At 44.5% G+C, this 26,112-nt stretch overlaps 1 protein-coding gene across 4 annotated transcripts in view; it reads left to right on the top strand.

Moving 5' to 3' along the window:
- The window catches only part of PTPN3 (protein tyrosine phosphatase non-receptor type 3), a 1,694,656-nt gene that overhangs the window by 46,289 nt on the left and 1,622,255 nt on the right, over positions 1-26,112 (top strand). The window lies entirely within an intron of this gene.

Genomic DNA, 26,112 nt, shown 5'->3' with positions numbered 1-26,112 from the left:
GTAGGTCTGACAGAGTATTATGCTAAGTTTGTTGATCACTTTGCAGACAGAGTACAACCTTTGAGAGTGTTGATTTTAATTTTCTTTTTTTTTTTTTTAAAGACAGAAGTATGAGTGGATGCAAGAGTGTCAGTATGCATTTTAACACATGAAATGTACATTATACATTCTGTTGAACTGAAACCATTTGTTCCCAAGGACCGTATCATCATAGTTAGTGTTGCTAGTATGCATGGTTTATGGGCAGTTTTAATGCAGTTGAATAAGGGATGGGAAAGAGTAGATGCTTCTGCTTTTGGGGCACTGAGTGGTGCAGAGACCAGTTACTCTACCACAGAGAAAGACACATTAACCTATTAATGGGGTGTTTAACATTTAAGTAGCTATGTGTCTAGTCCGAATTTCAGTTAAGAACTGACCATAAGTCCTTAATTTGTTTACCACAAAGGGTACGAGCAAGGCAATGCCACAGATTCCAAAATGATTGTATGTGTTACAAGAATTAATGTTGGAGGACAAGTATATCCCTAGTCCTAAAACTATTAATGCAGATTGTCTGTGTTGCTTACATGTGAATTAGGAAGAAGAGAATGAGTATGATTGGGTAGTGGCTGATGTGGTAAGTATAGGTCTAAAAGCGATTACTGAACTTGAATGGAAATAATCATTGAGGAAGGAGAAACAAAAGCAGAGGACTGTTGAGTTATTGCTACAGCAGAAAATATCAACTTTTGACATGGATTAAAAATAACCTAATTGTATATCAGTTTGGCCTGAATTGTTGTATCAGAATGGGTTTTTTAGGTGTGGTGACAGGTTTGTGCCGAACTGAGGAAGAAGTTGATGACACTTCATGAGAGACCAATAGGAATGACATCTATGAAACAAAGTAAGGCTAAACTTCACGTGGTCAGGTGTGGATCAGGAAGTAGAGAGATTTCTAAGAAGTTGTGTATCTTGTGCTTATAGTGACAAGAGTCATGCAGTGAAGGGAACACCAGTAATACCCACAGACGTTCCTGAAAGGGCTAGACAAAAGTTAGCAATGATGTGTCTGGTCCGTTTGAGTTGTTTGGGTCAAGCAAGAAATATGCCATAGTACTCCCAGATTATTTCTGTAAGTGGTCAGAAGTTCAGACGGTCACAAATTAAATGTCATACACATAGTGGGGGTGAATCACAAGAAAAAAGCAAAGTGGCATCCACGGGAAAATGGTCTGGTGTAATTATTTAACAGAGTGCTAGGGGAGATGGTGCAGTTTTCTATGCAAAATGAACCTGCTTGGAAACAGGTGAAAAAAGAATTTGATGTGGAGTTCCATAACAACCCTTGAGTCTGAAATGCAAAAATCAGTGTTCATGCTGCTAAAGGGTCGCCTGCTCTGTACTAAAGCAGTCCCAGGCTGGATGATGAGCAAAGGAATGCTGTGAAGAGTAAATGATTCAAACATATGCAAGACCGAGAATGGAAAACAGTTGAAATCTGCTTAAGACAAGTGTGACAGGTTTCACGGAAGCCAGTGGAGGTTCAGAGCTGGAGATTTTGTGCATGTTAGGAAGTTTGGAGACATGAAGAAGGGTAGGTCGCAATGGTCAATGCCCAAGCGAGTGTTGAAGACAGGAAAGTACTCCATTGTTTTGGAAGATGGAGAATGATTAATGTAAGGAATGTAGTGAGTTGTTGAGATGTGTAAATGATGGAATGGAACTGATCAAAATCACATTTGTGTGCTCCAAAACACCATGTTCAAAATCGGGAACAGCATGTTCATTAGAGAAATTTGTATGAAAGGGCGCTATCTGCAAGACTTAAGGCAGGATTTAGATCCTTGTGGAGAGAATACTCCTTAACAGATGTGACGGATATCCCATCTGTGGTATTACCATCCCCATAGGATATTTTGGGATCATAATACAGCGTTCTGGAAATCCATCACGTTTGTAACGGAGTAACCCAATCAGCCAGGATCTATATCAAGTTACTGTTTTGTACCAGAAGTTGAATGAATGAGCTAACTTCTACCTTAGTTAGTTAGACCTTATTTTGTATGCTTTAGAATTGCACAGCAACTTACCTTTATCCTTATGTTATTGTTACTGATTACAATTGGGGAAGGGGATGTGTTTTATTTTGCTGAGTTTCTGTTTAAGAATGTAAGAATTTGGAACGTGTATCTTTGAAGTACATAGGACTTTTCTGAGCGGTTGGGAGTAAGAGCTTGCCTGGGCTAGTGGTGTACTTTGGTACTAAAATAAATACTCAAGTTTCCTTTTTGCAGTGGTTTTCATTGGAATTAATTCCTTTTACATATGGCTACCAACCCAGTCTGTGTCGACCTTAAGGATCCCGTTCCATCTCCCTCTGTGTGAATGCAAACAAAAATAATGTACAGCTATGCAAGACAAGGACTGTTGTGAAATATGGACGTATTCAAAACATGTTTGCTCGTAATGGCTTCATAACCCCTTCTTCATTTGTTTACTAAACAAGTTTTTAATCATTTGGAACGTTGGCTAGTCTGAGCGATGTGGCATCTAACTTGGCCTGCACAGACGTGTTTTCTTTTATGAATGGGTAGACTTCTGGCATGCTTCTGGTACTCGTTTTGGCGCTTTGCCCAACATTCCGATGCTGAACAGAATGCTTCATCTTTATTTGTTTGAATTCGAGATTCTAAATACATCTAATTTAAATAAAATGTGACTGAGCAATGTTAGTTAAACTAAATACACGTGTGTTTCATTTTCCCACTCCATCACCAGTCACTTCCACCATTGATCTTAACACAACCATTCGACGGCTGTGATCTAACGTGGCCTTTGTCATGTACAGTGTTTCAGGTAGAAATTGTTTGTTTGCAAAAATATATTTTTCTGTTACATTTTGCCATGTAAGGTGACTCCTGTCTAAATGGCAGAAAATATATAGACATGGAGGGGTCGTGGGTGGACTGGCCCTGGGAACATTAGAGGCCTCCCAAGGGGAGCCATTTCCCAGTTTGAAGACTCCTGGTGAAGACGGTACTAGTGTTGAGTGGGGTGGCGTAGAGCGGAGTGGATTGGTGAGGAGTGGCATACAGCTGGGTGATGTACAGTGTAAACTGTACACTGGGTGTTGTAGAGTGGAGTTGTGTATACTGAAGTGGCGTACAGTGTAATAGCGTACAGTGCAGTGATGTACACTGGAGTGGCATAGAGTGGAACGGCATTGAGTGGAAGTGAAGTAGTGTAGTGTAGAGTGGCGTTGCGCACAGTGGTATAGCATATGGTGGAAGGGCGTAAAGTGTACTGGTGTGAACAGCAGTGTTGTAGTGTTGTAGAATGCAGTGGCGTAGAGTGTAATCACGTACAGTGGAGTGATTGCGAGTTTTTTACATTTTGTGTTTTTTTTTATTGGTTTATCGAACAACAAACCTTAACCATCGCAGACTTCAGAGTAATGTCCTGGAAGAAGGAGTGGGTTAACATCCATCTGGGCACTCCACTAGACACAGCAAAATGCATATATATTGTACAGTTCATATTACAGTCTCATGAAAGCAGTACGCCTGCTGGGTTGGGGAAAAATTGTCAGAAGTGATTCGTCATGCAGAGTTTTACGGAATAGTTTTTAATGTAGTTAAAGTCAACACATATGGTGTGCATGACACTGTTCCATTTATACGTGTGAATTTGTAGTCAAGGACATGTTTTAATGCAATGTGACTCCTATCATGGCGGCTAAGTGTAGTCTTTAGCTTCCATTTTGCCACTAGTGTGCCCCAGCTTTCACTGCCCGTGCATAATTGGCTTTATCCTGCAACGAGCATAAAACTCTTGCCTCTGTCCTTACCCATCCCAGGGCTGTGTGGAACTATTTAGTGGTATTGGTGATGTAGTTCAATCAATCAGGGATTTGTAGAACGCAGCTATTCACCCGTGAGGGTCTCAAGGTGCTGGGGGAGGGTGGGTGCTGAGGATCAGTCGAAGAGCCAGGTATTGAGGTCCTTCCTGAACTGAGACAAAATGGGAGATTGCCTGAGGTGGATGGGGAGGGTGTTTCAGGTCTTGGCGGCGATGTGGGAGAAGGATCTTCCTCCAGCTGTGGTTTTCCGGTGTTGCTTCCATTGCATGGGTATTTGCCTTTTGAACAAAACAAACACCAAATCAATGATTCTGTGGAGGTAGTTGTTCTTCTTGATTCTGGGTTCATGCTCCCAAAAGGCATGACTCGGGGTAGGGGTCAGTGGGTGCTCTGTGATCTCTGTGATCTGGGTGATAATTAGGTGCCATGCATTTAACACTGGGGAGCATTCCCACACTATGTGGTAAAATCGCTCTGCTATTGACCCACATCGTGGGCATTGAGGTGTTGAATTGGGGAACATGCAGCTGAAACGGTGTATGGATAAGTAGGCCTGATGTGTGTATTTAAACTGCGTGAACCTGAATCTGGGGTTACAAGAGACCTCCCTTACGTGACCTAGTAGACCCGACCATGTTGGTAATGCTAGTTGCTGCAGGAGGACAGCATTCCACCTAGCAAGTGCTCCCTCCATAAGCACGCCGGTGTTGGTTTGCACTGCTGTTTATAATAGTGATATAGTTGATGTTTGATGTTTGTACACTCTCCCAGTAAGCATCCTTCAAAATCTGCAAGGCATTTTTTGGAAGATGTAAAGGATCCGCCCAATAAGAGCCCAATCCAAGTTTGAGGAAACTTCTTTTTACATACTGGCACCATGGGATTTTCTCAACCTGGGGGTCTCCCAAGAACGCTTCTAGCCAGGTCTGATAAGGATCTAAAGCTGCTGTGGACCAAATCCGAATTCATTATTGCAGCGGTCTCAGAGCAGCAATGTCTATAATAGAATACAAATTTAGGTCCAGCTTTTTATCATTCAAGTGTCATTATGAGTTTGAGCGTTTTCTTGTTATTATTTCACATCCTGTGGCACGTGCACTTTTTATAAGATACAGATTAGGATCTTTACCAGTGCGTGATCTTATCTCTAGATGGAAGCTATCTGTCAGTCTAACAGATCTCTGCCCTATTGGGTGCAACACTAGGGAATCAATCAGTCATCTTTTATTTCACTGCCCTGCATATAAAAAGCAGAGGGCCCGTTGGATAAGACCTCTCTGTAACTCCATGGGCATTAGGGATCGCCACTCGGCCCTTAGGATTTGTAGTACTAGCACCCATAGTGGATTAGCATAAAGTAGAGTTGAGTGGCGTATAGTGTAGTGACATAGAGTGAAGTGGCATAGAATGGAGTGTGGTACTTGAAACAGTTGTAGTATGAAAATGGGTGAACTGATGTAGATCTACTGTGCCACGAATATGTATTATGATGTGTAAATGCAAATTTTTTGTAGTAGGTGCAAATAGTGGAAGTATTGTTAAAGTTACAAGTGTTAAAATACTTAGAAATATATTGTGCCACGGTACATATATTGTGCGGTCACTTCGCGGTATACCACAGTACATGCCAATGACAAGAGGTAAGAACCAGCCATCTAGTTTGCAGCACACCATTGCTGCGTTCTGGTTTAGGGCCTTAAATACAGGTAAGTAGCAGGTTTTATTGTTGTTCTCCAACCTATTACCAGTTTAAGAAAGTGATAATAGATAGAAAAATATAAATACATTTCTCTACCTATTTTTATAGCACTTTACAAAAAATGGTGCTTTAAAAAAAAAAAATGTTAGTAAGTAGTGGGGTGATGTGTAGGTATTACTAATGCAGACTTCTTTGTAAAGAATTTAATACGTAAAAAAACAGAAATACACTGTACTACACTATATTTGAAAAATATAGTGTAGTACAGTGTACTTTTAATTTTTTAACATTTATTTTATGACATTATTTTTAAGTACTACGGTACTTCCTAGGACTCCATAGATTTTTATTTTTTATTTTTTTTAAATAAATAAAAAATATCAAAATCATGTTCCATAGCAATTACAACTTAAATAAAATGGTAATAGGTAGGAAAAATATAAAACCTAATACTTACCTATATCTCGGCTGTAGCCATGTTGTTTTAAGCACAGCCAAAGTGTGCTTAAAACAACATGGCTACCTTTGAACTTTTTTAAAGGCAGTCATTAGCCAATCACGTAATGCCTTGTCATCACTATGTAGGATGGTACTTTTGTGAAATACTAAAATATTTCACAAAATTACCACGGCCGCATATATCACTATGTTAAAATGCCTTATAACTTCAAAAATACTCAATCTACTTACTTGTACTACCCAGCATTTTTTGACTTGCCTATATCGATGGCACTGTTTGATGAATCTTCACAATATTTCCCCTCCTCCCAAAAAAGTGTGCCGGTGATTCTTGTTGTGCATGAGAAATTTGGGGGTGATCCGTCAAGCAGAGGCTGAGAAAAAGGAGGGGTGTCAAAAAATCATGCGTTTCCCATGTTAATTTCCATAGCCATTATGAACACAACTACAGCCCAAACCGCTGGACAGAAATACTCTAAATTTGGCAGAAAGCTAGATTTTGTTCCGCATATTGTGCTTTTAGTTATTTGGCATAAATCCGTTCAGTAGTTCTGGATATATTAAAGGGAAAATACATTTGTATATCTGTGGACGCGGATATGTTGCAACATTTTTGTGGCCGTTGCGGCGACTTCACGAATGCGTGCAACACCAGGAAAGCTGTGATTGGCTCCCTGCAACCTGACCATGAAAGTTGTGGCCGCCATTTTATGTTACGGAACACGGTCCATGAGGCTCAAACAAAATTTGATAAATGATATAAGGGCATCAGGATATAGTTAAACTGACCCCAGGGCTGTAATGTATGGGTGCTTGAGGGTCAAAATATGGTTTAATCACATTTTCTTTATGCTGCACGATATTTGCGCATACGAAAAAAAAAAAATGCCTTAGCAGACTCATTCATACACTAATTCATTCACTCATAGTAGCACTCAGACACTCATGCAGCTACTGACAGAGCCACTCAGGCACTCGCACCCCCACTAACAGACCCACAGAGACATTCACACACCCACTCAGACCCTTCCGCACCCACTGACAGACCCACTCAAACACTAACGCACACACTCCCAGACCCACTCAGACACTCACACACCAACTCACAGGCCTACTAAGACACTGACACACCAACTCACAGACCCATTCAGACCGTCGCAGATCCACACGGACCCACTCACATACCCACTCACACTCCTGCACCGAATCACAGACCCTCTCAGACAGTCACGCACCCACTTACCGACCCATTCAGACACTGAAGCACCCACTTACAGTCCCATTCAGAAACTGACACTCCCACTCACCCTCATGCACCCACACACACCCAGACACTCTCATACCTAGCGACACCCTCTCACACCTATTCTCACACCCAGAGAGACAGACTCTTCGGTCTTGCATGGTAGGGGTTGGGTGGTTATAATGGCCGCAGGGACTGGACATAGGCCAGGCTGCGCGGTCTACCCCTGCCGCACACGGCCAAAAGCTGTGTACGGCGCAGGGTTGGGTGGTGGCCACAGGCCAGGCCTTGCAGCTAAACCTCCCCCCCCCCCCCCTCCAATCGCCCCCCCCCCCCACACGGCCAAAGGCTGTGCGCAGCAGTGGTTGGATGAATGTATATTAATCAAAATTACCATGGTAAAAAAAAAACATAGAAATTCATTGAAAGGCTACAGGTATGTTATAGTTAGGTTCTTAATTTAGTCATACAAAATCTTAAGAAATTCAGCAGTTACAGTTAGTTATTTCAAGTAACTATAACTCGCGCCCTGAGGTAACTATAACTTGTGCCCTCGACATGCACTGCTATTTACCCCGATATTACCACACTCACGACAACATCTATAACATCAATAAAAATATAAATGAAAACATTTTGCTGTCAAATATTGAAGAAAAGATTGTGCATGACCGGGTTGTGAGTTAGAGTTACCTTATGGCGCAAGTTATAGTTACTAGAAATAACTCTAACTGCTAAATTTCTTTGTTTTTGTACGAGTACATTCAGAACCTAACTATAACATCCCTGTAACCTTTGGTTTTTTTTGTCAATATACATATATTGTGTGTGTGTATATATATATATATATATATATATATATATATATATATACATACACACACTTATAACCCTGTGATAGAATACTTTGACACACAGAAGTTAGAGGAAAAGCAAGTCTAAAATGGTGCACATGTTGTTTTTTTAGTGCTGAAGTACATCAGTCTGTCTGCTGTATGATAGTTTTGTTTGTATGTTTTTCTATTTGTTATCCGTGTTAAAAACGCAACGCATTCACCCTTTCAAAATAAACTGGATAATAGTGGTATCATTACCACCTGCTGTTCTGCAATATTCTGTGCCTGGAAAGTAAGACTCAGCCAGTATTATAAGCTGTTTGAGATTCTTTAGAAGGATTCTTGTCAAGACATGTACAAAGATTTGGGCAAAATTTTAAAGTGCTCTGTATGCCTAGCAGATGCATCCCTCTCTTAGACTATCACCACGCGCAAGTGGAACACAAAGCACTATTGTGTTGCTTATTTTGTGCACAGGCCCTCTCAGCAATTAGCCATGTATTCAGCACCCCTTTTTCTGCTGCATCTTGATTAAAGCTATTCTGGCTGACTTTTATTTACAGTTTTGTTACAGCTGTTCAGAATGTTCAAAATGTGTGTTTAGTGGTAGAATAAATGCACAATGTGTTTGCAGCAGTCAGTTAAACTATTATTACTTCTGAATTTAGGACACTTAGTGCTGATGCTTGTGGCATTGTTTGTTTGGTGCCAATGGACTGTTATTTCTACAGTGACCATTTTATTATTTTCATTGAGACATTGTATCATCTTGGTTTAAAGCTTTTTGATGTTATTTTAATGTACAGCACTACTGAATAGAGCCATAACTTGTTAATAGATCTCGTACCCATTGGAATATGTCTTCTGACTAATCCATTTTGGATTGTATTTATTTTTAAACAAAGGGCCCGATTAAGAGTATGGCAGACGGGAAAGCCCATCTGCCAAACTCTCGACAGGATGGCTGCCACATTCATTGCGACCACCCCGCCGGAGCTGTTAGGAGTCACCCGCTAGGTCGGCAGGCAAAAACCTCAGTTTCTGCCCACCAGCCAAGTGGGAAACAGGCTACAGCATTGTGGTAATGCTGTGACCCGTAGGCTGCACCAGCACATCATCTGCATCAGCAGGGCAGACAGTGCTCGGCGGGTGAGCTCTTGCACAGCCCATGCAAATTGCATGGGCAATGCAGGGGCTCCCTGTGGTCCTCTGTACCTGTTCTCCGCCAGTATTTTCATGGCGGTAAAATCACCACAAAAAGGCTGGGGATGAACAAGGTCGTAATCCGCAGCGCGGATTACGATCTCTGCCACTGCCAGGCAGTTGGGATCATGGATCCTGGCAGAACCCTGGCCACCTGACCACAAAAGCAGTGCAACCACTGGGAGGCTGGCGGTCTTCAGACCGCCTGTCTCATAATGAGGCCCTAAGTGTCAGTGCTGCTTTGTAAAGTCTGAAAATGAATGTGAGAATTGTGTAATTTTTCATCCTTCTTATAAGTAGATTCTGAGTCCCATTATATCACTGGTAGACTACGGGGACGATTAAGGATAAGCTGTGTTGTACTCTATGACCTACTTTCAAGGCTAATTGTGTTGTTAAAGTAATCATTTTGTCTAGTTGTTAGGTCTCGCCATGGTTTTGGCCATCTATCAGTCTCATATTTTCTGAAATATTCATACTAAAAAATTCTAAGGGGCCTTTATTAATTATTATGATTATTTATTATTGGTTTGTTCAAGTGTCATTTACATTTTGCTTCTGCCCACCCAGCATACAGCTTGGGGTGGTGGGCCTGCCCTCTTCCTTCATTTGCTGTGTTGCATTTTAAGTGATGGCATTTTGCTGGGTCACATGGACATATCTAACAGAAAAGGAGTCCTCTTCAGTGCTGGGACAGGTGTGCCTGGGTTGCTGGGCAACTCCTTTATTTTATATGGTTTATGCTTTTGTCTTTTTTTAATGTTCTACATGTTAGAAAGTCCATCCTAATGAATCTGCAGATTTTAAGCTTTGACCCCTTAGCTCACAAGATATAAATGCCATTTCTCCTTCCTGTGAGTTACATTATACCATAGTGGCTCTTCAGCTCTGCAGTTACATAACTTTTCACCACTATTTATATTTGTATTTTGAATTTGTAAAGTGCATTACACCACCAAGACTTCAAAGTGCTAATACCATGTAAGGCAGGAGAAGACCAGGAAAAAAAGCCAAACCAAACCATTATGTGGCCACAAAAAGCCAGGTTTTAACCTGCATATGAAAAATCAGATAAGAATTTAATCTGCTGATGGTATCCCGCAGTTTATTCTACAGCCTGGCAGCTGCCACTGTGTAAGCTAGCTTTCCAAAACTGGGAGCAATCACCTTTCTCTGACTTGCTGATCTCGACAATCTACTTTGAACATACCATGTGAAAGTGGACCTAAAGTAGTGTGAGCCCTGCTGATGGAGGGCCTTAAGCAACAGACATAAAGCCTTAAAAGTTATCCACTTCCTCACTTGCTGAATTACGGTAAGCCTAGAACCAGCTGCGCCGCAGCATTTTGGATTACTTGCAACTTGTTTAGAGAAAACTGACTGACATTTAAGTAAAGGGTATTAGAGTAGTCCTGACAAGATGTAATAAGCGCAGGGACCACTGACACCCTTAACTCCTCCGGTATATAAGGGAATATTGTCTTCAGAGACTTAATCACACAGAAACATTGTTCACCTGGCTCTCAAAGGTTGTTGCATTATCAAAAAAGGATTCCCATATTCTTAGCAGCATTAACCAGAGTGGGAGGCGGGCCACAAATGTCTGGCCACCGCCAACCATTCCAAATCAATATCTCGGCTCTGAAGATCACAATTTCTGTCTTCTCTCCATTAATTTTAACAAATTCTGTGTCATTTAAGTACTACCTTCTACCATGCAAGATCTACATTTTTCTGCCACCTCTTCCCAGTCATCTGAGATGGAAACTATGATTTAGGTATCATTGCCATAGCAGGAGATTTGGAAGCTCTGGAACGCACCAATTGCGCCAGCCGATCAACATATAAGTTAAATGAAGTAGGGATGGCGGAGAAACCCAGTGGAACTCTACAGGAAAGTTGAAACATATTAGCTCTGAAGTCCCCACAACCAATTGTGATCACCCTATTCACTAGGAAAGACTCCAGTAGGTTAAGAGCCTCATCTCACAGACCAGCCTATTGCAGCCTCAATCAAAAGAGATGGAGAAATGGTATCAAAGGCTGCTGACAGACCAAGCATGACCAGAATATTTGCTCCACCTTTGTCTACTTGCCAGCGAATGTAATTAGCTGCCCTAAGCAGAGCAGATTCAGGACTTTACGATTTTAGCTGGGGCAAGTAGCAAAGAGATTGGATGAAGATTTTGTATGTCCCTCGAGTCTCCATTGGCTTTTTCTTCAAAGGAATGACTAGCACCCCTTCCAGCACTGAGGGTACACTCCAGACTACGGAAAATGAGAATAGACTTTTTCACATCAGTCACATCAGGGAAAAGCTGGTGCACCCTTGGCAGGCAGGGATCATCTGGTGATCCCAAAGTGGTTTACGCTAGCAGGGATTTGATCTTAGCCAGTAGTAGAGGGGCAAACATAGTTAAGTACATACTGGAGGACTGCTTGTGAGAGTTCCCTTCCCCAGGCCTGGCAGTTAACTGGTCATCAACTCGTTTAAATTCAGATTTTTTTTCTCAAGTTCTTGTCCCTGAAATGCAGTGCCACCTTGCCACAGAATTCCTTGGAATTCTCCAGCACCTGTTGCATCGGAGGAGACGCGGGATGGCCAACCGTCTTAAATAATTCTTTGGGCATATTAATGACAGACCTAATCTTCTGAGAGAAAAAAGATGTCTTAGCCTTGTTAATGGCGATTTTGTAATTTCTGATTTAACCCTCTGTGCTTATTTTTTTCTTCTAAATGTAAAGCCATTCTCGACCTTCGTTCCTGCCTCTGGCACTGTCTTTGTAGTTCTTTCAAATCCTCCAAGAACTATGGTGCAGAGATTTGTCTTCTCCCCTGTTTCTAAGATCTAACCTGGGCTAGTTCATCCATTGCTGACAACACACACTTATTAAAATCCTCTACTATGGAACCCTGACTGCAGAAACCTCTCACTTGAGATTTAATCAGGGTCTACATAATTCATTCCTGAGATTTTACTCCAGTTCCTTACCTGGATGACGTTGTCCTGAGTGAGCTTTCCTGCTGTTTTCCTGTGTATCCTAAACAACACTACATGATGATCATACCCACTTAGGGATGCACATTCATCCACTATTAGGGCATCCAGATTGGTAATAACACCTAGAATGCTTCTAATACTTCTAAATATGTATCTTTTCTCTCAGTAGCTCGGGATCTGCTGTCTCCCCACTCCCCTTCCTGATTCCATGTATTTAATTTTTCCCGCAACACTTTTAATCAGGCCTTCTTCCATTAATGCTATTTCCACTGATTCATTATTGCCTTATAGCCTGCCATTGTGGGCTATGCCGGCCATTAAAGGCTCGCTCCAGCGTTGGGGCGGTCCCTTAGCTATAAGTCTATTAGAACATTCCTACCCTAGATGGCAGAATGTTCTAATTGATAAAACAAGGGCCTCACGGAGTGCAAGAGGAATGAAATACCGTTGGCTCCTTGAGGCCTTTGTTCACAGCAATAGCTGTGAATGACAAACATTCGAATATCGGAGCTCCAGACTTTTACCAGCCATTAGATGCCCAGAGCACTTAATTGTCTTCAGTGGCACTCCAAACATTCCAGTGTTCTAATAAAACATGGTGCCCTCCTTCTGCCATCAACGCTGCTTCCAGTTATGCCCAAGCAACCCCCAGAGATCAGGCTAGAACCTGATCTTGTGTGACAGCTTTCGTTTATCTCCAGCCCATCTCTGTTACTGTGACAGCATTTGATCCTATGTCCTTTTCCCATTTAGTTCATCAGGGCATGCTGCCTCCCTTCACTAGTCCTCTTCATGACAGAACACTCGCAGATAACCTTTTTGCTAACGCTACAGAAAATTTCCAACCTCCTATCATCTTTTCAGGCTCCACTACATCCGCTAAACACTTTGGGCCTGATTATGACTTTGGCAGGTGGATTTACTCCATCCCCAATGTGACGATATCCCACCCACTGTATTACAAGTTCCATTATATCCTATGGAACTTGTAACACTGCGGATGGGATATCCGTCACATTTGGGACTGAGAAATCCCCCCTGCCAAAGTCGTAATCAGGCTCTGTATGTCCTTTAGCATGTCACTAATATGTTTTGACATTACACAGGAACTCACAGTCATGAAACCTCTTCTCCTCCACCTTTTCACACCATCTCCAAAGTTCCTCACCTCCTGCCTAATCCTTAAAAAAAAAATACACATGGTTGCCTGCTTACTGTAGTCACCCAGATACTGCTTTTAACGTGCCTCCTAGGCACCACTTTAGACTACATCTCACACTCCCATTCACACTTTTCTGTTCTTGTGATGTCCTTACCACTCCAGTCTTCTAAAGATGGACCTTCTTTCTCCACAGTCCTCTCTTACCACAGAATACATAAACCTGGACAAAGAAGAGCTGACCACTGTGATAACCTCATATCCTCTCTCAAACAACCACTGGATAGCAAATCCACCAACCTTCCCTTCTCTTTCAGAATTCCCACTACTTATTGATGATGTCACCTCTTTTATCAAGAGGACCCTAATCGAAAGATTTCTAAAAGGTGGTGCGCAAGCCTCAGCTTCAGGAGATGTTTCAAGAAAAAAGCTAAAAAAATATGGCAACTCTCAGATGTCATACTGTAAGACCGGACAGCCTTAGGGTGGCCTTCCCCCTAAATTTCTGCCTGCCTTCCTTCATTTTCTGATCTCATTTTTGCTAGTTTTAGGACTCTGTGCACTTTACTACCGCTAACCCCTAGTAAAGTGTACTACCTGTGCACAGGATCTGTAAATTAAATGCTACTAGTAGGCCTGCAGCACCAATTGTGCCACCCAATTAAGTTGCCCTTTAACCATGCCTCAGGCTTCATTGCAGACCCTGTCTGTGTATTTTATACTGCCACGTTGACCTGGCAAGATACATTTCTTGCTTCTTTTTTTTATACATATGTCACCCCTATAGCAGGCCCTATATGACCCACAGCACTGTGTTCAATGGATTTAAACAGTAGAACATGTACTTTTAAGTTATACATGCCCTGGTAGTGAAAAACTCCCAAATTAATTTTCCACTACTACAAGAGCTATCTGTCCCACGGGATAACATTAGGGTTGCCTTATTACATCTGATAAGTGTAATTTACAATTTGTTGTCATGTTTGGTGTCTCTGGACTCACAATTTAAAAGCATATCTTATGGTGATGGCAGATTTTAAATTGCAGCTCTGAAAAAGTCACTTTTAGAAAGTTGGCATTTTCTTGGTTTAGCCACTTGGTGTCTACTGCCTGTCTTCAATACACATGGGGTGACAGCAGGGCTTGTGCATTCCCTCTGGACAGCCACACACAAAGGAAGTTTAGGTGTGACTGATAGGTCATCCACAATCTGAAGGGTCATCCTGGGCAGGATGAGAGGGAGGGGCTGGCACATCTTATTGGGCAATGTCCTTCCCCACACAAAGAGCTGCATACCCCATTGTAGTGAGTCTGGAGCCAGGGCAGGAAGAGAGTACCACTGTGCACTTCATAGACCTTTCTTCGAAGTCTGCCCCACTTTAAAGGCACAACTAGGTACAAGTACTGGACCTCTGACACTACCAAGTCAGTATACTTCAATTGCAGCATTCGGTGCCGGATACCACTGTACTTTTATGTACTCTTTTCTTTTCCTTTTTATTTCTTCTTTTAAGTTTGGTGCAACTATTTCTAAATGGTTTGATGCATATACGCAAGTAAGAATATATGAAGCCCTGTTTTATCCAGCTCCTGTGCCATCTAGCTACCCACAGGGCTTCATATTGGGATATAATTGTTTTGAGCACAGTTATGCTTGGATCCTTCCTTGTAGATGTCATGTCTGTTCGTCAGTATGCTGTGGACACACAGGTTTATCTAGGACTGGATTCACAAATTTATTTCAAGATCTAACCTGTTCTTCATTCCATTCCTAATTGAATTGAACAAAAATATTTCAAATTCCTTTTTCTTAAAAGCTACATTTCTTTTACTCTTTCCCTAAATCTAACCCAAACTTAAGTTACATTTTCCATTAAACTATCAATGCAGGTATCTCTCCTAACCTCGACACCACTACTTAACACTGGGGTTTATCTGAGATGCCAACTTTTGCGACTAAAAGCACATTCAATCTGTGGTAAGATATACCAAATTTCCACTCCAAAAGCCTTTTTTTGCCTCTAAAGTTTGAACAGTCACAGCTTTGTTGACAATTAAGAAGTAATGATAATCACAATCCCGATCACATTCATATACAGCCTAAACACCAACACAGTAGCCCTTTAACATTCAACTGTCCATTTAATAAGATCACAAAAGCATGCAACTTACCTTATTAATATATGTGAAATCCAATAAGAAGTTATATAAGGACAAGACAGACAGCACTTAATGGCAGTACAGAATGTGTTCTTGACAAAAGGTTATGACAGATGTAAAATTCAATAGAATCTGCAATCTAGACCCTTCCAACTGAATATAGACAAGTTTCCCTACACCCAAATGGGGAGTCTCTTCTACCTTGGTCAACCACCAGGTAAGTTCTGAAAGGTCCCTAAATGTGTTACAGTTTAGTATTTGCAGGTTGCATTGTCACCTCTGTTTCTCCTCTATCATTACATTTTGCTATGCATTTAGTGCAGTCTTCTACATGGCGTCTGTGTCTTTTATACCGGGTCTTTGCCATTCTACGGTTTGCTAGCAGGAGGGTCCGTGCCATGAACCACCTGGTGGATCTTGGGGCTGATCATACATTCCCTAATGGAGAACCAGTGACTAGCTCTGCAAAGGAACTCCAAAAGCTTAAAGACATGTACTCTCCCCACAAGACCTTAACTGGCTAACGCATGATGCTAGATGGACTGTGGGAAAGGGAACAAAGTGCCTTACTTAAAAAGCCTTATATCCTAGGTACCTTTTGAGTGAGAGATGTGTCACTCAAAAACTATCGATTCCTAAGGTTCACAACATATGGTATTCAGAAACAAAAATATGTTTCTACCTTCCATATTGAAATAATGAGCACTCCTTGTGCATATCCTTTTCATACAAAGCACCTAGGATTAGAACACATTCCCTCTATATATTGGGGATATTAATATTTTTTTCTCCATTTTCAAAACCCTTCTAAAATGTGATTATTATTTTTATGTATGCGACTGTATAATGTTAGACTGTTCTCCTGTTTGTTGTCACCACTATTAACACTTCCTCCTTGTACTCATGACATTTCATGTCTAGAAAATCCACCTTTTTCTCCATGGTCAGTCCAGATTTTTCACCTTTTTCATGACCCTACTTTTGCTCGTCTTAGAATTATATGCACTTTACCCCTGCAAAACAGGAGTAAAGTGCATGTGCTCCATTAAACATGGTTAAATCTCTCCAAATTGATTTATTCAACTTACTTATATGTTCCTTGTATATGAAATTGAAAATGTACCTGTGCTTGGGAGTTAAATGCCACCTGTGGACTGCAGCACCTATTGTGCCAATCGTACAGTGGCAGTGGAAAACATGGATTTTAAGGCCTTCTCTGTGTGGCCTGACAGGAGCAGCTTCAAGCCTGCTGCACATAGTTAACAAAATCACCTTTTTAACAGGTAGGAAAACATAATTTTAAATATTAAATGCCACCCGTAAAGGCACCTTGCTGCCTACAAGGTATGGTACATAATATTTAAGAGTGGAATATGTGTGACATTCTAAATTTAATCTTACCCGGTGACTAGGCAGAAGACATTGTCTCTGGCCAGGCTGTTATTGACACATAGAAAAAGTCAGGTATTACACTTTCATCTTTAACTTTTGACTTGCTACAGACTCAACTAAAAGGCTTATTTTTATATTGAATTCAATCTAATCGTGAAGCAAGATTTTTTTATTTTATTAACTATATTAGAAACTTAACTTTCGAAATGTTACCTTTAGCCTGCCTAAAGCTGCTGGGGGCTAATTTGCATTATTTCTCCACTACTGCCCAGCCTGAAGGAGATGTGAAAACTGCTCGTAGAGCAGGAACAGTGGCCTCAGAATGGGAAGGCATTATCTTTCACTGGCAGAAAAGCCAGCCAGAGTGGGCACGGGTACTTAATTTACTTAAATGAAGGATGACCTGTCACAAGAAAATAAGTGGCACCTGGGAAGGCCACAGCATATTTAGCCATAGACAAGCTGGCTCCAAACCCAGAGGGAGTAATTTATCCCCAGAACCATTTTAGAGTGACCAAAGATGACTGCCCATTACCCTGGCCACATCTTTGGGTGAACACTCAGGCTCTGCACAAGGGGAAAAGGGTTTCTGTATCTTGGACTTGGACAATGAGGGGCACTGTGGGATTGTTTGCAGTATGGTAAATAGGATAGCGAGAAACATCTGTAGAGTTATCCATGGGAACCTTTACCCCATTGGTTAGGGAATGCCCAGTAGTCACCCCACCCACTAGCTGGTACTAGGCATAAATGTGGCACCCCATGGTACCACGCCCCAAACACTTTCTGGACCTCCAGATAATCAAAAAAGTACAGCACCTTTTGTGTGTGCCCTGAGAGGTGCCATGTGCTCCCGGCCCCAGCTGCAGCATCCTGCACAATCCTGCCTTCCTGAGGCCCTGCGTAGCAAGTACCCCCTATGTCGGGGACAGGGGAGCTGGGGTAAGACATGGGAGAGGAGGTGCGGGAGTCATAATGCGCGCTCCGATGCAGATGTGGAGACGACAGCCTGACCCTAAAATTGCTGTCCCAGCAGTCAGAGCACATTGGGCTGACAGCACCTAGGGACGTGGACAGCAGAGGACGCCCGACCTGTTGGAACTAGAACAAGCAGAGCTGCGAGGGGCAGTTGGCCTCCGGTGGCCTTGGGTGGGGCGTGCTGGGCAACTCTCCCTCTGACCCCCACCCACCTCTTCCCTGTTGGTACGAGGGACTACGGTTACCGCTGCCGGTGTGGACTGACATGGAGGGTGGTTTGGCCCAGAACAGATGAGCTACAGAGCGGAGGCTCAGAGGTGTGAGTTGCAGAAGACAGGGCGGCCTCCTCACCGTCCAAGCGAGGACAAGATGTTTCCTTAGGCACATGGAGGCGACTGGACTGGCGTCTGTCCTGCGGGTGGCACAGCCTGCTGGGTTGTCAAGTTGGTCTGCTCTAACTGGAGGGAATCTAGAGGCGAACTACTGAGAGGTGCTGTGGGAACCGGGGCGCAGTCGGATTGGCAACATTGCACTGCTGGCCCGTGGTCTCTCCCACTCCCTCCCTCCTCCTGCACCTATGGACATTGCCCGTTGGCAGATTGACGCCTGCACTGCTTGACGGGTGTAGCGCTGAGAGGCATAGCTGAGTATGTACTGGGGGAGTTGGATGGCGGATCGTTATTGCAGACTGCGCTCATTCGTCCTCACCCTGCCGCACCCATCGTGGACACTGCAGATGCGTGGGACGCGAGGCCACCCTGGCAGGGTCTGCTGACATTGCATCTGCTTGGTGGGTACATCGACATGAGACTTGAGGTTGTGAGGAAAAGCACTGTGGGCACGCGGAGCGCACTTATCGACTGCTGTCTGTAATCCTGTCATCGGATAACTGGAGGGCCGTCAGTAGCCGACACAGTGGGCCACATACAACATGGGCAAGGACAGAATGGCTAAAGGTACGGAGCAGACTAAGATGGACCAATTCACGGCTCAGAACTCTGGAGGAGGGTCGAAGCGTGAGACCAGCGGGCCTTCGGGGGAAGTATGCAAACCTTCTGGGGCCCAGATCCTGGAAGCCATTGAGACCTCTGGGCAAGCGGTACAGGCGCAAATTGCTGCCATGTCTGTGGATGTCAGCTTGCTGAGAGCGGACCTGCGGGTGGTGGCAGAGAGGTCGGGGCCACTGAGCAACAGGTGAGCGGCATACAGATGGACCTAGATGCCCTGAAGGCCACTGTGGCCGCTCTTGAGGCCAAAACGTGCAAAATGGAGGTGAGAGTGGAGGATGCGGAGGGCCGGTCACGGCGGTGCAACCTGCGGGTTGTGGGATTCCCGGAGGGAAAGGAAGAGGGCAGCTCCAGAAGTCTTGGAGGATTGGATTAGGAGGTCATTGCCCACTGCTCTCCTGTCGCCTGTATTTGTGGTGGAAGGGGCACACCAAGCCTTGGCCCCCCCCTGCCACCGCCTGGCTCTCCCCCTAGGATGATCATTGCTAAGATCCTCAATCACAGTGACCATGACCGTATACTACAGGAAGTACGCAAGCACGGCGACCCATCATATGAGAATCACACTATATGTTTTTTCCCCGTCTACACAAAGGCTGTCCAGCTCCAAAGACAATCATACGGCAGAAGTAAACAAAGTTAAAAGCAATGGAGTACATGTATATTCTGCTAAACCCTGCCAGACTGAAAGTTCTGCATGCTTGACGCTCACATTTGTTTCAAACGCTAGAAGCAGCATGGGATTGGCTGGAACTCAGGGGCGGGGACCTTCAGGGACCCCCCTCCCTCCCTGGAGGAGGCCTTGGAGATGACCAAGGGGCTGGGGTTGTGCCGGCCACTCAGTGGAGAAAAAGCAGGAGACTACACCGTACCAGCCTGGATGCCAAGGTGATAGTACGCCCAGGTGGATCCTTGAGTTTGGAGCAGCAGAGACAGGAGCAAGAGGAAGCCAGGATGTTGATGGAATCTGTCACCTCTACAGCATCTTTGCGTACCAGGTCGCTATAGGGGGAAGAGGGCCCAGCTCTGGACTTGGACACAGGCAACACATGATGTGTGATGCAACTGTTGCACAGTGCAGTAATGATGGGGGGACACTTCTGGAACATGTGGGTGAAGGTTGACAAAGTGTGAACAATGCTTAACAGCACCGTCTCTTCTGTGCTCTGATACTTCCTCTTCTGAGAAAAAGTGCAGTGACCACGGCCTTCTACCTGAGCCTGAGATTCTTGAGTTCCTCTTCCCCCTTCCCCCACTCTTCTTTCCTCTCCTTGCCCCTTATCTACACTGAGGGTAGTGGGGACTTGGGACAGCAATAGTGAACCAGAATATGGCACTGTGGGATGGCTACCCACCCGCTATTGTTAAATCTATCCATTCCCCTTCTTACTGCTTAATTACTTTCTAGCTTTCTATATGATTACTACCTCTCACTTTTCCCTATAATCTTTACTGTGTTCCCATAGTTGATAATAGTGTCTGTATGATCTGGGAGAGGATGGGGGGGGAGCGAGGGGGAGGGGTATGGAGAGCCTGCTTTGCACGCGATCCTACAACATCTTGGGTTGCCCTTTACCGCAGGGTGAGGGTAACTATCATGCTGCCTCCTCTTCTGGATAACACCTGGGGGGATAGCAGGTATCACACACAGTTTGGGCAGACACTAGTTCTTCAGAGATGTTTACCCAGTGAGGGATGTGGGAGATCGGGTGTTGTTCTTTGTTGTTTTGGAGTTATGCGTTGGAGATTTGGATGGTTGCGTGCATTGCATCAGCAGATGTTGCAGTAGAGTGTAGAGAGAGAGCCATACCCCTACACACACGTCCGTCTGGTGAGCCGGGGCTCCGGAGCCTTGGGGACGGGTGACGGGTGGCAGGGGTCTGCCGCTGTTGCGGTATAAGTCACGATGGGTGATCCAGTGCCATTTATTACATGGAACAGGAGGGGGCTGAACTCCTCTGTAAAATATTATAGAGTACACATGTATCCCAGGTGAGTCAGTGTGCATATTGCTCTCTTGCAGGAGATACACTTAATGGATGCTAAAGCACAAAAATTACAAAAACAAAGTGGAGGGGACAGCTTTATTCATCCACATACTCATCCTATGCGAGGGGGGTATCGATATGGGTTGCCCCTGGGGCACTTCTCCAATTAAGATGCCAAATAGCAGACGAGGCGGGCCGATATGTACTCCTATACGGGAATCTCAACGGGCGAGAATTCTGTATCTTAAATATTTACACCCTCAGCTCTGACGACGATGAGTTCTTTAAGAACTTGAAGCAAGAATTATTGCCCTATGTTGGGATGCCCATCATCTCGGCTGGGGACTTCAACTGTGTCCTAGATGGTAAATTAGATAGATGTCCATTGAAACTGGACACTAAACCCTGCATGACAAGTAGACTCCGGTAGATCACGATTAGGCTACAATTTTTTGACATATGGAGGGAGCTACACCCCATGTCCAAAACGTATTTGTGTCACACACCTGCCCATGAGGCATACAGTAGGCTGGATAGATTTTTTTTATATTTTTTATTTTTATTTTTTAAATATTTATTAGTAAATGACAGCACCTTGGATGTCCAGCAGGCAGCTGATCATGTCAGATTCCTGTCGGATCACGCTCCTTGGGTGTTCGAGTGTGAGACTCACACCCCTAGGCCGGCGATCCCCCTTTGGCACCTACAGCCTGAGATGCTTGGGGACCCTGAGTATATGGTGGATATACAGACAGCACTAAATATGATATATCAGGGAGAATTGGAACACCTCCCAGACGCTCAGAGCAGAATGGGAGGCCCTAAAGGTAGTTATACGAGGCGAAAGCCTTGTCAAATCCTACGGTATTAGAAAGAAACTGGAGTGAGAGCTCACGCAGCAGGCGAATGTCCGGACTCTGCTGTAGAGGGAACAGGCTAGATAAATATGTGGCAGGGACAATAGACAACGATTGCACAAGGAAGGAGACTGCTTAGGCCTTATGCTGGCTTGGCTACTCAAGTGCAAGAGACCCCTGCCAATATTTCTGTCGCTTCGGGACATGATACTGGGAAAAACTCAGGTGAATTTGCTATTGCGAGATCACCTCAGGCGTGTGTATTCCTCGCCGGAGTGTTAAGATAGCTCCATGCTGGGTGAGTACCTGGAATGTATCCAGCTCTCAAAGTTGACGGAGGTGCAGGCAGAGGAGCTTGAAGGGATGTAAAGCTGGAAGAGCTGCAGGAGGCCCTGGGAGCTATGCCCTACGGTATATTACCGGGACACAACAGCCTTCCAGCTGAGTTTTATCGGATGTACTCGGCCACTGTCCTCCCTGGCCTGCTAGAGATGCTCTGGGAGGCACACAGGAAAGGTGCGTTGCCAACACACATGAGGGAAGCCTTGATAGTCATGATCCCGAAACCGGGGAAGGACCCGGCTGAGCCGGACTCCTATGGGTTGCTGTCCATGTTCAATAGAGACATACAATTACTTGCAAAAGTACTGGCAATGCGATTAAGCCACATGGTTGCACATCTAGTGCATGAAGACCATTGCAGATTTATACCCGATAATGGAACTCACATGAATTCGCGGAGGCTCTCTCATGTGATGGATGAAACCTGGGACTCTGCAATGTGGGCAGCGCTGGTTGCCTTGGACATAGAAAAGGTATTAAACACCCTGTCTTGGATTTATTTATGGGAGGTGCTGCGCCGAATGGGGATTGGACTGAGTTTTTTTGTCATGGGTGCGCCTGCTGTATGTGGCTCCAAGAGCGTGGGTACGCACTTGGGTGGCAGTATCCGAACCCTTTTGTATCAAACTGGGCACACAGCAGGGTTGCCCACTGTCGCCGCTCCTATTGGACTAGCTATGGAGCCGCTGGCTGTGAAACTCAGGGCCGGACTTAAACGGTGGGGTATCGGAGTGTGGAGTGGATTACATATCGTGTCACTGTACGCGGATGATGCTCTGGTGTATATTACTGACCCAGAGCAATCGGTCCCTCTCCTCTTGCATAATATGGATGACTTTGGGGCAGAGTCTGGCCTCCGTGTCAACTGGCATAAGACAGTGCTATACTCCATGACGGCTCTGGCTACCCTTGCGACGCCGGAACTCCCTCACGTGGGACTGACATGGGAGACAGGGGCATTTCAGTATCTCGGTATGTGGGTGACCCATTCCCCTCAACTGTAGTATGAAATGAACATGGGCAGAGTGCTGGAGGGCCTTTGGGCATCTGTCTGATTTTTGACCACGCTCCCGCTGTTAGTCATGGGCAGGGTCGCACTTAGTAAAATGGTCCTGCTCCTGCGCTGCCTGTACGCCATGTAGAACTCGTTCTGCGACCTGCCACAGGCATTATTTCGGCAGCTGGATAAGCTGTTGCTGTCCTTGGTTTGGATGAAAAAGAGATGCAGAGTCCGCCTTGAGGCCCTGAAGCTAGACGGTGCGCTGGGACTACCACATCTCCATTTGTATTACATGGCAGGCTTGTTACAGTATGTGGCAATGTGGTGTGATCATGCCCCCAACTGGGAGAAAAAGCTGCTCGAAGGCACACTACACATACCTCGGCTCCCAACTCTGCTCATGTGCAGCTCTAGGCTACTGGCGATTACCCCCTTTGTGATATCGCAGGTGGCACGGATATGGGAGCGGGTAGTTACTCAGGTAGTGCGACGGGTGCCCTACGCGTACTTCCTCCCAGTTTGGTGGCTGCGCACATTGCAGATACACTAGAATTCTCGAGATGGCGAGAAGGTGGCTGTAATAACGCAGGAGATTCATATCAGAATGTCTCCTGTATAACCTTAGAGGAGGCCAGGACCCTGTTTGGGACTGGCCAAAGGCAATTCCTGCAACATGCCCGGTTATCACAAACGGCTTGGGAGATGTGTACCTTCTTTCCAGAGGAGCCTGCTGAATCCTATTTGGTGGTGGTGCTGTTGGATCCAGGCACTGAGTGAGGTCTCCTCACTCGAACATATGTGGCCCTTAAAAAAGATAAATAGGTAGGTAGATCTGACTACAGCGCGAGCAATGTGGGATGCTGACTTAGAGATGCCGCTTACAGACGGAAATGGAATAGGGCTCGTACTCTGGTGCAGGAAGGGTCCAGCAATGCTAGATTTAAATGTACGCAATTTTACTACTTGCACAGAGCATACCTGATGCTGCAGCGCAGCAGTACATGTCCAGCCACTTTCGAACATGTCACATGAACGTGTACCTTTTTTGTATAAGATGGTGCAAAAGCTAAAAGCAGTAACAGCAGTGAAAGTGGAGTTAACAATGCAACACGGTTTGCTGCGACTGCTACCTACTCCCAAGAAAGGTAAAAAAACTGGTATACAGATTTGCGCAGCTAGGGTTGGTACTTGCTAAGATGCGTATTGCATTCACTGGGCTAACCCTAATTCCCTGACAAGCGATAGGTGGTTGACTGACCTTCTTGAAAGGGCAGTGGCCAAGGAGTATCGACTTTGCAGGGTCCGCGTGGATGAGCACGCAGAGCGAGATTTGGAGTCTTAGAATAGTATGATTGAACGATTATGCGGAGAGGCTGAGAGAGAAGACAACGGTGATCTGACCGATGTGCGCCCTTGTGAGACTGATGCCGATTGCTCCGCCGGGCGAAACTGCTCATGGACCCACTAAGAATGTCTAAATGGATGGACTCGGTAAACACTTGGGTGGAATCTTAAGATGCCTGTGTGGGCGTGAGCTGGTATACCATATGAAGGGAAGCGGGCATGGCCACTTGTGCCCCCCGTCCCTCCCTCCATCTAGCTTGCCTGAGTTGATGCACCTGTCTGAAGGATGCCCCGCTGCTCTCCCCCCATGGGGGCCGTGGTCATTCCCCCGACCCCGGTTGGTTCTCTTGCCCCTTGCTGTCTAGGCTACTAAGGTTTTTATGCTCTCTCTTCCTGGTTGGATTGTGGGACTATGCACTGCTAAACTGCCACCCTGTTGTTACTGTTCAATGTATAGCATGATGCATTCTGTACTGTTCTGTCTAAAAATGTGAATAAACAAATTTGGAGAAAAAAAACATGTATTCTTACTAACTAGCCCTTCAAAGCTATTTTCACTGTAACAGGGTCAGCTGTTCCATACAGAAGCACTGGAACACAATATTAAGTACTAATGCTATATTTCAGGAAGGGAATAGCTACAAAAAGGTTTAAACATTTATTTGTATAAGTCATGATATATCCAATTTATTGGTAAAGTCTGATTTTTTTTTTTTCTTCTGGATATTACAAAAAAGTAACTTTTAGAAAGTTGCCCTGCCTAAAGTCCCATGAAGCAAAATATGCATTTTGCTCTGCAGCTTCTGACACCCAGTAATTAGTATTTCCATAGGTGTGAATAATGTGTGGACTTGAACAGGGACAAAAGACCTTGGGTGTGGGGAGGGGGTGTCATGCCCTTAATATGGGTTGTGGGCTGGGCCTAAGACCTTGATCAACTTCAAAGAAAACTACCCTGTCACAAGCAGATGTAGCTTCTACTGTCCACTCCTGCACGACCGGACTTGACCATTGTGGCCCTCTTGTTGGCATCACAGTGTCCGATCCTGCTGGAGTGTGAAGATCTGCTTGACATGCCTGCTGTTGTTTTTCATATGACATTTAAGCCGCGCTTCGAAGGAGGGAAACAGAATGGCAAAACAATTTGTGTCTAACACTGTCTGGTTGCTGAAAACTCAGCTTTGTTCTACCTGACATCTGTACCGGAGTTTGTTGGGGGTACAGTGAGTGCCTAAAACTGAATTTTATTGTTAGATGTTGGCGAGCAGTAGTATTAACTCATCTGAGTCTACAGACACACGTTTACTGTGGCTGAACACTTAGGCCATCTTGAAAATGCCCCGGACACCTTACCCACTTTGGTTCGGGCTCCCTCCTTGGTAATTTCCAACCATAAGCTTGTGCCAGGCGCAAATATTGCATCTCCAGGCACCCTCTTCAGAGTACTCCTAGACCTGTGGAATATCAGAAGAGGTCTGAACCTGCTGCCTTAGATGTGAGAAGAGCCTAGAAGATTGTACCTGCTCTCCCTCTTGTACCCAGGACAAAGAAGTGGATTTCAAGGGTCATAAGGCTGATCTCCAGTTAAAGCTATAGGGA

The sequence above is a fragment of the Pleurodeles waltl genome, chromosome 2_2 (genome assembly GCF_031143425.1).
Source record: "Pleurodeles waltl isolate 20211129_DDA chromosome 2_2, aPleWal1.hap1.20221129, whole genome shotgun sequence".
NCBI lineage: Eukaryota > Metazoa > Chordata > Amphibia > Caudata > Salamandridae > Pleurodeles > Pleurodeles waltl.
Note: the sequence above shows the minus strand (reverse complement) of the source record. Positions and strands in the feature narration are given on the sequence as shown.